Below are 15,729 nucleotides of genomic sequence, written 5' to 3'. Positions count from 1 at the left end.
GCGGGGGCCGGGAACGCCCGGCAGAGCGCAGCCGTCGCGCCCCTACGCCGTTCCACCGCCCCGAGCCGCGCTTCCCGCGGCCGCCATATTTTGCCGCGCGCGGATTGGAGGCGCGCGACCGACCGCCCCGGCGCGAGACGCAGTTACCAGGGAGACGCGGGCGGCGCTCAGAAGGACGGCGGCAGCGCGAGGATGCGCAGGAACGGACAGCCCGCGGACAGAACAGGGCCCGGCGCGGTCAGTGCCGCTCGGAGAACGGCGCAGGCAGGAGGCGCATTCTGAGTTGTTCCGTCCTCGACGACAAGAAACGCCCGCTCAGCCGCCTTTCCCCGCGAGAACCGCAGAGCGCCGCGCTCTCCCCCCCCCGCGGGGCGCAGCACCGTGCTGCGGAACAGAGAGCGGGGGGGGGGGGGGGGGGGGGGGGAGGCGGAGCCCGAAGGGCTCCAGCGATTGCACGGTGCCCTCTGCCGGGGGCACGGGGCGCTCCGCCGCCCGCCCCTCATCCCGTACAACCGCAGTCTCGGGAGTAAACTTCTCAGCCCCCAAGCGAAACCTGACCAGTTTTCCTGCATTAACATTACTGAGTGGCAGTAGCAGAAGCCTCGGGTACAAATCCAAAGCATGCTGCTGTCCTCCAGCATTAAACTTCCTTCGCCAAGAATCAGGGTATATGGACCAACTGAAATCCTCTTTTGTGACTCTTCATTTTTACTGCTGCACCCCCTCAGTGTTTTATAGATGAGAATTATGTGTTTTCCTGTTTAGAGACAGGAACTAAGATGTCAGAGGGGGAAGAACCATTACACTCAGTTACAGACTAGAAGATGCACGTAGCCACAACACGGCACCAAGTGTTGACATGAACAAATTTTCTGCGTCTGCTGAAGTCCAGGTGGTAGACACATGGGAAGAGCATCAAACAAGCTATAAATGCTCACAGCTCCTAACAGGAAGGATGTGGCAGTGGTTAGCTGTTCACCTCCCAGAAAAGGCTCCTTTGGAACATATTAAACTGCATTATTTAAAACTTTTTCTGGTGCACTAGTTTTCAAAATCCACACTACATTGGTGACCTTATGAAGTTCGCCCCAACGACAAAATACATCACAAGGCCCATGACTGCTAAATCCTTTTAGAAGGTGAAGTTGTTTATAGGATTTTGCCATCTGTAAAGCCACAGATCATCACCACAAAATACTGTAATGCTGTAATGCAAAGTACAGCGATAATAGCAGGATGACAAAATCTCTGGCTGCAGCAAATGACAAGCAAATGACAAATGCAGCAGACACAGACACAGAAACAAAGGATAAAAAGCTGCTTACCTTTGGAAGGCCTCCAGCGAGATCCCCTCACCTCCACTGCCAACCCTCCAATGAGGGCTGGGAAGGGGTGGATCCTGGCTCCAGCCCTTCAGTCACTCAGGTACATTGCATGCACTGAGCTCCCCTGGGCTGCCCCTGCCTTCCCCCCAGGTGCTCCATCACTGCTTCAGGCCATGACTCAGCATTTCCACCACAAATACTTTATACCTTGATGCTGAAAGGACATTTGGCAGTCTGAGCCCTGGATGGCTAATTGTTTTAGAAGGAGCTCTTGCAGTCTGTCCAGTTCCCTTCATGCAGAACTCTGCCTGCGTCAGACTGAAAACATTTCAAATGATCTTTCTTAACACTTATTCTCCAAATCAAATAAAACTGTAAACGTTCCACAATGTTTTGCAAAATATAAAGTAAAGCTGCCTTCTAAGCACAAGTACTTAGCTCGTGGTTTTTTTGTTTGTTTTTAAACCTGTGGTACATCACTACTGATCCTTGCTGACCTTACTGTTGTTTCCAAGTTTGCTATTTTCTTCCCTTTGTTATAAATAAGCCCATTTCTGTATGGACATAGTACTATGTAACTCTCTCCTCACACCACCCCTCCAGCAAATTTTTTTTTTAATTAGCATTCTCTAGACAATACATGCTCTTCATTAGTGCATTTGAAAGGCCTGCCTAAACCAAGTGCTTCTGCAAAAATCCACATTTTCATCTGAAGGTGCTTCTACACAGTTAGACAGTTAACACTAACAGAGGAGAAAGACAGAATGGTCGTATTACAACAACAGCAGTCCATGGAACTGGACAGACACCTAATTTATCTTTGGGAAGACAAAAAAAAGGAAGAGAGAAATAGAGTGGATCTTGAGCAACATGTGTCAATAAAATGAAACTGGTAGAATAAGATCTTATGGCAAAGAAGCATTTACAAAGAGATGGCAGTCTATTAAAGGCACAAGTGCAAACTATGTTAATACAAAGAAAGGATTAAAAAATACTATTGGAAACCATGATCTGACTCAAGTATGACATGAAAAAATGAAAAAAAACCCAAAACAACCATTACTCCAGCTTTCTCAAAGTATCAGTATTAAAGAATGGCAGAAGCAGACATGGACAAAAATAGCTCAAAGATGTAAACATTCAGAGATACCAAAAGCAACCAGAAAATTATCCTACAGGCATATTAGCAGGAAAACAACATCAAAAAGAACTGTTCGTCTGCTATTCTGAACGGACACTACTGGGTGGTTAACATGAAGAAAGCTGAAGTAATTTCTGCTCTTCTCTGAAAAGATTAACAGAGAACAAGAGCTGGCTCAGTTAAAAAACAATGATGACAGACAAGACTTCACCATTGAAACCAGGCTGAAGTTTACTAAAGAGTGCTTATATAAGCCAAATGTTTTAAAATGTGTTGAGTTTTCATCCTAAATAATGTTTTCTTAGCAGTTACTTTCCAGAAGTCATGGAGGATAACAGACTGTCTGAAGGCTAGAGGTATGCAAACACACCACTCTCTCAAAATTGTTTTCAAATCTCTGAAACTTTGGTAACAAAACATCAAAAGAATGACCAGTTTGTATGTAAAAGGTAACAGGGAGATGAGTTAGCAACCAATATAGATCTGTAAAGAGAAAGCAAATAATACCTTTCTTTTCACATCAGAACAATAGGCCTTACAGATAAAAGTTGGCAAATAACTTTTAGCAATATCTACATTGGGGTGCTAATAAGCAAAAAAAAGGATGCATAGCTGTGATGAAATCTCAGTAATATAAAAATAAAACTTGTTGAAAATCCATCTTCAGAAAGCAGTCATCAACACTTTTGTGTGACGATTCTAACATAAGTATGTTAGAATGAGGGTCCAAACATAAATGTGCTACCTCCTACTTTAATTATCATGGTTATACAATAGCAATTACACTTATTAATTCACAAGCAATAAGAAACTGAGAGGGACTGTAAGCAATGGAGTTAAAACTAAAAAGTGATCCGGAAAATAGACAAAGTACAACATAGGTAAGAGCAGTCTACAAAAGGAAAGAACTGTCATAGTGGGTCATAGTTCCTGGCAAAGTGATGTATCAGCGTCAAGCTGCTGCCAAAAGCTGCAAATATCGTGCATCAAACTTCTATATAGCATGTATATGTTAGATGTGTGAAATCTTCTTTACTCCACACCTGCTAAGTCCAAAGCTAAGCATTATATCCTCTGAGAGGATGTCAGAATAGGTTTCCGTAACAGTCTTCAAATAGAAAACCAGTGATAGCAAGTAATTTTTCACGTTCACAGGAGAATTGCAAATAGGTTTACACTGCAAGTAGGGTGAAATTAAACAAGAAAGACACAAACAGAAAGAAATAAAAATGTTTTTAAAAGCTAATGAACCTCTGGAGATCATGCAGTATCTAACATTTAATAATTAGTTGGTTATTTTTTAAGTAGCAGCAAACAGATGCATTTGTTCTTGGTCTGAAGCAGGTAGTTGAATCAGATCATCTCCAGGATTCCCTTCCAGCCTCATTTTTTTTCTATATATTTGTATAAATCAGTAGGATAAATTTGAGGGCTCAGTCCAGGCAGCCAAATCAGTAAATGCCAAAGGTGAGTGCTAATTTTACAGCTGACTGCATTTTTGTTTTTGTACTAAATCTGTATTTTTTTTTCCATCTCTTTTATGCTATCAGAAAAAGCAATCTGCTTTCTCTACAATATATGCACCTTTGATCTAAATATTCACCCCTCATTTTGAAGACTGCATTTTTTTTTCCCGAGTCTTGTCATAAATTATGAATAGGGCGTGGCCACCTTCATCTAAGGATGAGGATAAAACAGCTTACTTTCCCTTCAAAAGAAACACATCCAACACAGGAATTAAGTTATGAAAGCTGTGTGATTTTTCATATCTGGAGTATTTTCTCTGAATTTCTTTCATCTTAAAGAATTTGCAATGAAAAGCGGAAGCTATCTTTTTTTGTTTGTTTTCTGAACGCTTCTTTCTAATGTCATCTACTAATGGGGATGGGAAATGAGAACCAGGTCTCCCCGTCCTCACCCTCCCTTCTTTCACTGTGAATCTGTTTCTCCCTCCCAGTGCAGCAACTACTCTTTACCCATCCTGAGCACATTCCCAAATACTAGATCCTGATTCCAAGTGAAAGTTAAATACATAAACTAAGGTACCTAACAAGATACCTTAACTTAGCAAAGGAGTAAAGGTGTCACCTGACTTTGAAAATTTAGGTTGAAATACTATGTATTTTCACAGTTGTTATAATTCACAGGGGTAAAACATCACAACAGCCTTGCCGCGTCTGCACGCATTATCCTCTGCTCTGATTTGGGAGCAATTGCTGCATAGTACTCAGCGATCCCAAGGCCCGAGTCCAGCGGCAAAAAAAGACTACAGACCGCGAGTAACCACGAGCCGACGCGTTTCACACAATGGAAAGCGCCTAGAGCCAACCGGGCACAGCTGTCACCGCGCGTGACTACAGCCGACCCGAGGCACCGCCATCCCCCGGCGCATCGCAGACCGCCGCGCGATGCCCCCCCCCCAGCTCGCACCGAGGAGGAGCTGCGTCCTGGGCAGCCCCACTGCGCGCCGGGGCCTGCCCGCACCGCGCCGAGCCGGGCCGGGCCGGGCCGAGCTCCCAGGCCGCGGACGGAGCTCCCCGGCAGAACGGGCGCAGCGCCGCACTCCGCCGAGGGGTGGTCGGGGCCGCGCCGTCCGCCCGCGCGCTCGGCGGGAGAGACGGAGCTGCCCCGGCCGCCTCCCGGACCGGCCTCCCTCGGGCGGAGCACACGGGACGGAGCGATCGCGCGGGGCGGCGGAAAGAAGAGCCTGCGGCGCCTCCCCGGCCGTCCTTACCTGCTCGCAGTCGGAAGCCCACAGCACGGACCGCCTCTTCGGGCTGAGGCACGGGCGCCTGAGCCCGCCCCGCTGACATCAGGCGGGCGGCAACGCGCTGGGCCCCGCCCGCGCCGCTCCTCGAGGCTGGGGTCGGGGCGCGTGGGGCGGGGCGGGGCGGGGCCCCGTCAGCTGCCTCGGCCAACAGCTCTGCGCGTCTGTTATCTCTAGGACTGCAAGATAAGGACCAGGCTTTGTTGCTTTGTTTCTCTGGGTATCACTGAAGAGTGGTATTCTCTGAAGATTGATATCCGGCGCAGCACTCGGGTCTATCCGTGCTCGCAGCTGAAGCCCGGCTGAGCATTCCTATTGGCCCTGTGCTCTCCCCCAGGGCTCTGGAGGACGCGCTAAGGCTCAGCACCATCCTTGGTAATTGCCTCGGCGTGTGACCAAGGGCGCGGTGCTATCTGCGCAGCGCCTCACTGCGGAGATTCTGTGAGCTTCTGCAACCCCGCAGAAATACTGGCAACAATGCTGACAAAGGGACACAAGTGACTGAGGAACGGTCCCTGGAGGCATTCGGGCATGAAGGAAAGGGACTTCTAGAAAAGCTGATTCTGTTTTAGACCTGGGGTCACTCTGCAGCGTACAGACTGAGAACACTGTATCCCTGCTTCTGTCATCCTAGGAAGCCACATCCTACTCAGACAGGGAAAACAGACACAATTCATGCTCATCCCAGCCCCGTCCTGTCATTAAATCATCCCAGTACCCAAAGGCCATGGCAGCAGCCAGAAGTTCCTTCTCAGTTCTTTCTCAGCTATCTCACCTCCAACCACATACCAGCTCGTAGCAGCACAATCCAGCGCTCTGGGTTCATGCCAGGGCTTAATTAATAATTAAGGATTTTTAACCTGGCATTTGTTTTTAACGTTAAATCGTTTTCAGAATGTAACAAAACAAAACAACACAACGGGCTCTAGAGGGTGCTCTGCTGACATCAAGGCGCTTCTTGCTGAGCGTTAAATTATGAACTCACCAATGGCCCGACTGATGAGTACCATATGACACTGTTTCTATCTGTCTTTAAAGTAAAATGAAGGCAGTTTTAAACAGATTGAAAGATTTCAGCACCTTACTGGGAGCTGTGTTGCAGGATAAATACATTTAAACAATGAATTTTCTAGTTTCACCTTTTAAGTCGTGAAAGAGGTGGACTCCGCTTCCCTTTACATGCAGTAGGCAACAGGTCTGAGAACTGCTTCCTTAGCTCGTGGCAGTGCCCACTTCTCCATAATGGTTTCTTTGCTAAACTTCATTTCAGCCATATATTCCGATATTTATATTAAAGATATTTTGCTTCACCATTCATTACTATTTGTAATTAATATTAAATGGATTGAAATCACTGGCTTCGAAGTAGGATTTCTGCATCAGTCCAATTTAGTACCTCTGTAGGTCTAATAAGTATGTATTTTAATTCTAAAGCTCAGGATCGCAAGAAATGTCACAGTGAATAAACTGATCATTTCATAGGCAGTTAGATCCTAGTTGTGCTCAGAGATACAGTTGTTCCATGTTTACATACAGGACACATTCAGCATCTTGCAAAGCCTTCAAAAGACAAAAGTGGGAGGAAAAGGAGTACTGCTCTGATAAGTCAACCACAGCGCAGAAGAGAAGCAAAAATCAGAAGGGCTTAGCCCTCCCATTCTCCTGTATCTTACAGCACATCGAGGGAGCAATGGTAGAAATGGTAATGCAGCTCCGTCCCAACAAGGAAGTGTTATCAAAGCTGTTTTTTTTCTGTTCCAAGGATAGCTGTGATTCCTGCAGGTGAGATCAGGGCCTGCACAAAGAGCAAAGTCCCTTTAAGAAGTCACCTATTTTTCTCTGCTACTTAGAAAGGTCTCACCCAAAATGAAATTATGTTTTACATTGGTTAAAGACATTAGCCTTATTCATATCTCCGGTTCCCAGAAATAATTTCATTCACATGGACATTCTTAGGGAGCACAGAAAGCCATCATTCCATGCCAAAGGACTGAGAAACTGAAATTGTATAGATGTTCTCTCTGCTTGATATTTCTAAGACTCTATTTTTGCCATTTGAGCCCAGTCTTTAGATCCATTTTTATAACAGTCATTTACCTGCAGTTCACTGCCTTCTACTGTTCAAAGGCACTCTTTTTTTCTTTGTTTTTTCCTGCTTTTGCTGCCTCTCATTCTGCCAGGACCTGATGCTCATCAGGATCCATTATGTGTACAGTCAGCTCAGGCAGTTTGTTGTACTTCAAAAGAGTGCCAGCATCCATGGGGCACATGAAAACAGAAACCTGCACATTAGTTGCTCTGCAGATCTATTGGATGTATCTAAACTGTGGAATTACAGAAATAAGAAAGACCCTCTTAGGTAAGATACCCCTCCTTTCACTACCTCATGCAAGGACTGATTAAGTAGAACAGCAATATGGCTGCACAGCCACATCATTTCTGTTGTGATTGTAGAGAGACATGATTGCACCAGAAAACAACAGAAATGTCATGATGGTATAATTTGCTGAAGAATACAAATGGATCACATTATAAAATACAGCTCTTAATTGTAAACAGTACTCCCAAGAGATTCTCTTTGCTCTGGCACAGGACCATGCTTCAATATTCTCGTTAAGCTTTTGCTCCCGGTTTGCATGCCTCCATTTCTTTTCCCTTGGCAGAAAGCCAGCTGGAGGAGCCTCTCTGCACTGCAGAGAAAAGCTGCAGCTCTGGAAAGCTACCATGTCAAAAATAAGCAGCAAGTATAGGATTGAATCACCTGAAAACAGAAGGCTGGTATAAAAGCCTCCAAAAAATCTTGTATCTCCATGTTTGCCCTTCGTGATCCTACTTCTGAGTCTTACTTTCAAGGTGGAATTTACTGTACTCTGGGTGTCTATTGAAGGTTTCTCTTTATTTACTTGCTTCCATGCAGTTCTTTGAGACAATGAACTTAACACTGTTAAGCGAGTTACAATACAGAAAAGTCCATTTTGATGCACTGTTTTATAAGATTATTATTACAGATCATGGCCAACAGTATCACTGCATTTTAGCATGAAAAAGACCTCCTGCATCATCCCCTAGTTGAGAGATGTAGAACCTTTTGAGTAAAGATCTCAATTTGAGAAAATTCTGCAAGCTAGAAACACCTGTGCTAGTCCACAGAAATAACTATGGGTTTTTCTCCCCTTTCTGTATTAGGCTTTTTTTTCCCCCACACGATTATCTCCTCACAGAGGCTTATGACAGTGCAGACTGTCAGATTCACACATGCCAGAATACCACCCCCTGAACCGTCAGAGGTTTGGCTGTGTCCCCAGGGCAGGCTCGGTGCATCACCAGGGAACACAGCAGTGCAGGACCCCAGTTGCCCGACCATCAGCCTCCCCTGCTGCAGCCCAGCTCTGGAAATCTTGTGGACTACAGGGGGCTTAACCTAGTGATGCTTTAGGAAAGTGCAGATTACTACTGATGTGAATTGCTACTCCTCTCAGCCACACCAGCACAAGGTGGATCTCCATCTCTTTGTCAGAGGAGACAAGGAGTTTTCCACCTGAAACTGCTTTCTGGTGCCTCTCACTTGTTCAACATGCAGAAGTTTCACACTCTGCTTGCTCAATTGTTCTGCACACGGAGCACTCCAGAACAGCTGCTGAGACAGCCACACACCCACACCTCAGCCCTCCTTCCCACCCAGATCTCATCAGACCCCATCGACACAGTAGGACTGCTCACAACCAATGCTCTACACGAGAAGCAGGCAAAATCAGAGACTTTTTTCTTCTATCTCACATTTCTGGAGTCAAGATCTCATGTACCAACACACCAGTCTGTAGTTGAACAGGAAAAGGGCCACCGAGAAGAGACCCCAGGGGGACAGAGAAGAAAGAACGAAAATGCTGATGGCAAGCCTGAGCATCCCTAAGCACCGCTGGCTTCTGTATGTAACTGCGGGCATTGCATTAACCTTGCAGCAGGCATTTAAAACTCCCCGTGGAGTTTTACATTTGCGTGTCTCCCTCCCAGTCAGACCAACGATGTAAACTAAACTGTCCCCAGGATTACTCTCAACGTCGCGAGTTCGGCTCCTGATTTGGCACCTGAGCGTGAGAGCGGACGGCCGCACAGCACCGCACCCGGCCCGGAGTCCCACCCTCGGCAGCCACTGCTCCACGCCCGCAGGCAGCCAGCTGCCTGGGCCTGCAAGGTACCGGCGCCTCCGGGCGGGCTGCGCTGGGCTCAGCACGGGAGGAGAGCCGGTGATGCGGCAGCACGCCTCCCCGTCCGCCGGGCCCTCGGAGCGGCCTCAGAGCCGCGCCCCCGGGACCACGCCTCCATTCGCCGCAGTAGCGCAGCGCCGCGCGGCAGCGGAGCCAACCGGGGTGGGGCTCGGGGCGCTTTAAGAGCCGCGCGCCAGTCACGCCGCGCTGCAGCAGCGGCCGTCGCGTTACCATGGAGACGACGGCCGGGCCGGTCGCTATAGAGACGGCAGCGCCCTGGCTGCCGGGCGGACCGCGCTGCCGCGATGCGCGGAGGCACGCGCTGCTGGTCGTGATCGGGGAGGTCGGGACGGAGCCGGAGCGCGGGGCGCTGCGCGGAGCCCTGGAGCGCGGTGAGGAGCGGTGCCCGCGGGTGTCCGCCGTCCCTCGCGGCGCCGCTGCAGAGCCCGGAGGGGCGGCGTCCCCGGGCCGGGTGCGGTGCTCAGGGGTTGGACTGAAATGCGCACGGCGGAACCGGGGCGGGCAGGGGAGCTCCGTTACGAGGGGGCGGCGGCGGCGGCAGCGGCACCGCGCGGACCCGAGTGCCGTAGCTGGGGACGGAGGGGGCTTCAGCCGCCGGCAGCGCGCGGCCGCGGCGGTCCGGAACGCCGGGGGCTGCGAACGTTCGGACCGCAAACGGCTTTTTTTTCTTTTTTTTTTTTCTTTCTTTTTTTCTTTCTTTTCCCTTCCGCTCTGCGCATTCTCCCTGGACTCCCACCTTAAGCGTGGATCTGGAGGTCAGGTCTCATTCCCATCTTGCCCAAACTTTGGCTAATTGCGAGCTTCGCCCTGCGAGGCTTCTTACTGCAGTGCGAGGGGCAGCGACGGGCGGTGGGCGGAGCGCCTCGTGGGACCGAGACGCGCGTGAGGACAAAGCGCAGCCGAGCTCTGCTGCCCGGCGGTGGTGCGGAGCTCGGCTGCTGTGCTTGCCGTGCTGCGGCAGTGCCCAGCGCCGCTGGCAGAGGTCTGTCCCTGTACAGGGGAGGTGGAGCTGTTTAAAAGGGATGGGGACCCGGCGGTGTGGGGTGGAGGCTGGTGCTTCGTGGCTGCTTCTAATGGTTCCTAAAGGACACACTATCGCGACATCAGCACCTCAAAGATGGGAGAGCCGGCGTCCTGTTCTAATAAGCAGTATGCTACACCTGTAAAAATGAAGTAATACCCCAGAAAGTTTGTATGTGCTTCTCCCCTTTCTCACTCATTTCCAAGATATTTTGGTTTTAAATACCCGGAAAAATAAATGCAAATTTTGCCGTGCAGATTGTAAATGCCACAGCATGTGCACCATTCTGCAGTCTGGCAGACAGCTAACACCTCCCAGGTCCTGCCAGGTGCAGACACTTTAGGCCTTAGAGCCATTTGCACATGGGCAAGCATCTCCTAGCAGCAGCTACTTGATGGCAAGGAGAACCAGTCCAAAACATTGCATGCTATACATCTAGATTTTATTTATTTAAGAATAAATCAGTTCGATTTGATTTTGTTCTTCCGGCTCTTGCACCCTGCCTGCACAAAACTACCAGGAGGAGGTTCTTGAAGAGTAAATCAACATATCCCTTGCTCAGGGTAGACCAGAAAGTGACCATTTTCGTCATATAGCTTGATTCAGATAAATTGAATAATGCATGTAGGATACTGCAGGATCCTGCTTGTTCCCGCACTTACTGCTTCTTGTGCAGTGTCAACTGTATCTGTGGAATACTTGAATACCTATTCTAAAATGATGTCCAAAACAAATGCTGGTCTGATTCTTCTTTTTCTGTGTAACTTTTGTCCTGTTCTGAAACAATATTTGAAAGACTGTATATAGTATAATAAGAAAATGTTAAATCTTAAAACCCAATTACCTTGGCAGAAAATTAATAACAAAAAAGTATTACAAGGATGTAAGGAAAGAGATGGGAAACTGATGAGTCTCATGGTACATTACTCAAACTGTTTATGTGTAACAAGTATGCACATTTAGAAGCCTTGTTGTGGTATAGTCTGCACTCCTGCACCAGGAGACAGGATGCTAATCAGCAAGGACATTGTTATGTCTGTTGTATGATGGCATAAATTGAAACTGTGGCAAGTGAGGATAGAGGTTAGAAGTAATTTTAGAGTGCCTGGAGGGGAAACAAACAGAATAAATTGTGGCCATGATGAATGAAACGAGAATTTCATTTTAAATTGCTCTGAAAGAGTATATGTTTCTGCATTCTGGAGGAAGTAGCAGTACCTCAAATAGCATCAGTTGCTGCAGTAGGACACCAGGACTCTGACACAGCAGCTAGAGTCAGCAGGATGTGTCCTGCAGTGTGCCACCTTGCCCTGTTCAGGTGAGAGTGCTCACAAGCACTGCATTAAGAGGCACTTAACACTGGATGTTGGCTTAATCCATCATGCTTCCCAAGAGTATTTCATAGGAAAGCAGTCTTTTAATCTTTTTCCTTCTTGTTGTGTTGTTGTTTTATTGTGTGTTTTACTTGTTCCTATCCTATTCCCAGTCTGAAAGAAATAGATGTTCTGTGACACTGAAAGTGATGGTATCACCTGTTTATAATTATATATATCACCTGTTAAATAGTGTTTTCCTGACATTCAGAGGGCTTCATGTTTGTTTGTTTGTTTTGTTTACTCTGCTGTGCAGCTGTATTACTCTATGGTTTCAGCTGTCATTAGGAAAAAATCCTAAGACAAACATTTTCTTGAGTTGCTGTGAATTCTTGATGCTACTGAACTGCAGTGCAATGACTATATGATTCCATCCTGCTTCTGTGTTGAAGGATAGAGCTTGTATCCTAGAAGATACTGTTTTCCACCAGCAGCCTTCAGAAGCTCTTGTGAACATCTGATTACTGTGCTGGAGAAACAGAATTGCAGTAACTGGAAACAGTATCTCTGTGAAAAGTCAACATGCTTCACTCTTAAAGAAGGCAGATATCTGGCAGCAAGGAGTTGAATGTTACCTTTCCTACATGAGAGAGGAGGTGTTTTCAGAAAAAGGTGGAATAACTGTCAATGAGGACCTTGAAAATAAATACCAGGGCTGAGATCCTTGTTCTGTTTAATTTTTGAAGTCTGTGGTAGCGGCTTTCAGAAGCTGTGCTTCTGCAGCCAGTGTCAGAAGAGGCCAGCATAGTGATTCATGGCGTCATTCCATCATGGTTCATGGTACCATGTGTTATCACACCATCTAGGAGAGGTTGCTCCTTATAAGCCAGTGAAGTTCTGATCTGTGGTGTTTGGTATCATCCAGAACATACAGCTGCTAACACTGAGGTCTGAAGGTGACTTCCCAGCGTGGCATAGTGCCACTTGCTCTGGGAGCAGACACTGTTTCCTGCTGTGATATGAAGGCGATTAGCTTACAAAGATTATGTAGATTAAAGAACAAACTCAAAGGGTCTCAGTAGGATCAGGGGGCTTTAAGAGTATGATTAGGCAGAGGGAGCTGGGGGCAGGGGTGTTTCTGTGACTTGAAGGATGTTCAAGTTCTAAGGGCACAGAAGCTGGTGTGTCTGAGCTGTTTAGTAGTTTAACTGTGCAGTAGCTCATCTCAGTTGGTGACCAGTGGAAGATAATACAAAAGACGTAAAGCTAACATAGTGTAACTAGTTGAACTATTAACTAGAGCAATTTAGCCATTATCCTTTATAGTTCTTCTGTTTCACTCATGTAAAACCTGGGATGTAAAAAGAGTTGCTTAATGCATGTACTTCAGATGCAGGTGTTTTATGGAAGGGAAACAACTTATGGCCCTTTGCTTTTGAAGATTTTTTCTCAGGGTTAACCATTTTTCAGAAGTCCATTTCTGCTTCTTGTGTGCCCCGTTTACTTCTGTCTCCACTTCTGTTTCTGGAATTACTGTAATGACAACTTGCTATTCTTTTTCTATTGGGCAGGAATTCGCTCCTGGAATATTAACCCTTTGTCCTGCGATCTGAATCAGCAGCTGCGACTCTTCGTAACCCGACACCTGGCTCAGTTTTCTTCAGAAGTCAAAGGTCAGTTTTTTAGTTTATCAGCATTAACTTTTATTTTTTATTTCATATTTGAAAAGATGTAGAATAAAGCTGGTTCTGATTTAGTATGTCAAAATCATGTAATGAGTTGTTTGCCCAGGATTCTGTAGGCAAACACTAAAGAAGAAAATCAATCTTAAGGATCTGTTGGATGTGAGGAATTTAACTTAAAATTACTACTGAGAATAGAAGCACGCACTGTGTAAAAGCTTACAGACCTTCTGAATACGTTTTCCAGATGGGAAAACTGTTCTCTTAGTGGGTAACTGTGAAAAAAGGAACTTAAACTCTTTCATATCTGCCACTGCCACTGACGGAGAGGTCTCTTAGCTTACCTGTTGCTCTTCTTAATATGAAGAGGGAAAGTCTCCCTCCATGCAGTATACATGTATTGATTTTTTTTTTCCAATGTGGATTAAAATGTTCTGTATTAAACTTATCAGCCTATACACAGCCGAAGATCTGTCTGAATTGAAAGCAACCATGATAGGTGTTATGGTACAAATATACTCACTTATTAGTATATTATATTATTACACTCACACCATATTACAGCAGAACATTCACTCAAAGTTCTTACCTCAGGGTTGAAGTACCTGGATTAATATTAGCAACGTGCGTCCTCTCATTTAAAACTTCTCTTTCCTGCAGAGGCGGAGTTCTGGCTAAGTTCAGCAAGGTCCACGCTGCTCAGCAGAAGTGTAGCTACTTAAACCTTAGAGGATGAATATGAGTAGTGAAGCAGGTTTGATAATCATAAGTCATTCAGTGTACTAGTACTGTGTCCTGACAGAAAAAAATTGTCTAATGGAAACATTCATGTGTAAAAACACCTCTGCAAACCTGGTTCAGGTATAAAATGATGAGTTCTGAGACAACCATTTGCACTGAGTGAAGATACAGTTCAGTCAATACATTTCTATGACTGTTTTCCCCTATAACTGAAAATATTAAACGTACTGAAGTGCAGTTACTGTTATTCCTTCAAAAGTGATTTTGAAAATCACTTTTGAATCAATTTGCCAAACAAATTGTTTTCTGTCTAATTGAATAAACTAATCAGAGGAAAGCTGCTCTGCTCCCGCACACTGTAGGAATAACTTCTGGCACCAGCTCCTGACACACTTAGTATGAATAGCACTATTGTAGGTGAGATGGGTTAGTTACAATGTAGGCAGGAGCTGCCAATATTTTTGGTAAGCTGAAACAGGACAGGCAACAATTTATCTAAAGGCTGTTTTTTTTTCTGTCCTAACTTACTCCTATTTACACGACTAACCCCAAACAGATAAGTATCTGGACCCACAGATCTCACCTACACGCTTTATTTGTTTGGTGTAGGCCTGGTGAACAAGGATACTTTTGTTCTTCAGGATGATGTTGGTGTACTCCTGTGGGCAAGTCTTCCTGAAGACTCTGCTTGTTACCTGGTAGACGTGCAGGAGGTTCCTGTAACAAACATTTAATGTCTCTGCTAGATCAGCAGCTTTGGAAGCCTTCTGGTTGAGAATGGAGGAGATAAGTAGGTGGGGGCCTGTATGAGAACTGTTGAATCACGGCCTGAACCACTGATTGATCACCTGAGGCAAGCACTGAGTCAGACACATGGGCACAGGTGAAGGTAATGTACCTGTGTGATTGGAAGGGGTGGAGTCTAGCTCCACTTCTCCCAGACCCCATTTAAGGGCTGACCACCACCAGGGAAGGATCTCTTCTTGGAGATCCCTCCTGTGTGAAGTCATTGGTGAGCCTCAACCATTGTAAAAGGTGAGCCACGCTCTACTTACCAGTAGTCTGCATACCATCTATATAAAGCCTTATGGAAATATACCATTTTTCATGATATTTTCTCTGAATTCCACCCTTTCAATTTATCAGGGCCAAATACATTTTCCATGTGAAAAGACAGTAAGAAAGAGCTGATGAACTCCCTGTTAGCAGTGGGCAATAGTAATTAAATCTGTGCTGCTTTTGGTTATTGTGGTATTGCTAAGAATCAGGATTGTATTAAACAGCCTGGAGTGAGCCTTAGTGCAATCTCAGCTCCCCTTGTCTGATTTCACTGAGGAAGTTGAAAGTGTCAGATACTTTTGATACTGAATTGGAGGCCTGCAGCTTAACGTGGTACTAGATATGATTTCATGCATTCCTAGAGCCCCTCTCCCTCAGAGCACATCTGCAGAATTTTGTACAGTACAACAATTTTTACTGTCTCTGCACACTTCTATTGCTGTAGTAGTCATGT

The sequence above is a fragment of the Cyrtonyx montezumae genome, unplaced genomic scaffold (assembly GCF_038088225.1).
Source record: "Cyrtonyx montezumae isolate F1298 unplaced genomic scaffold, pur_monq_1.0 scaffold_17, whole genome shotgun sequence".
In the NCBI taxonomy this organism is placed as follows: Eukaryota; Metazoa; Chordata; class Aves; order Galliformes; family Odontophoridae; genus Cyrtonyx; species Cyrtonyx montezumae.
Note: the sequence above shows the minus strand (reverse complement) of the source record.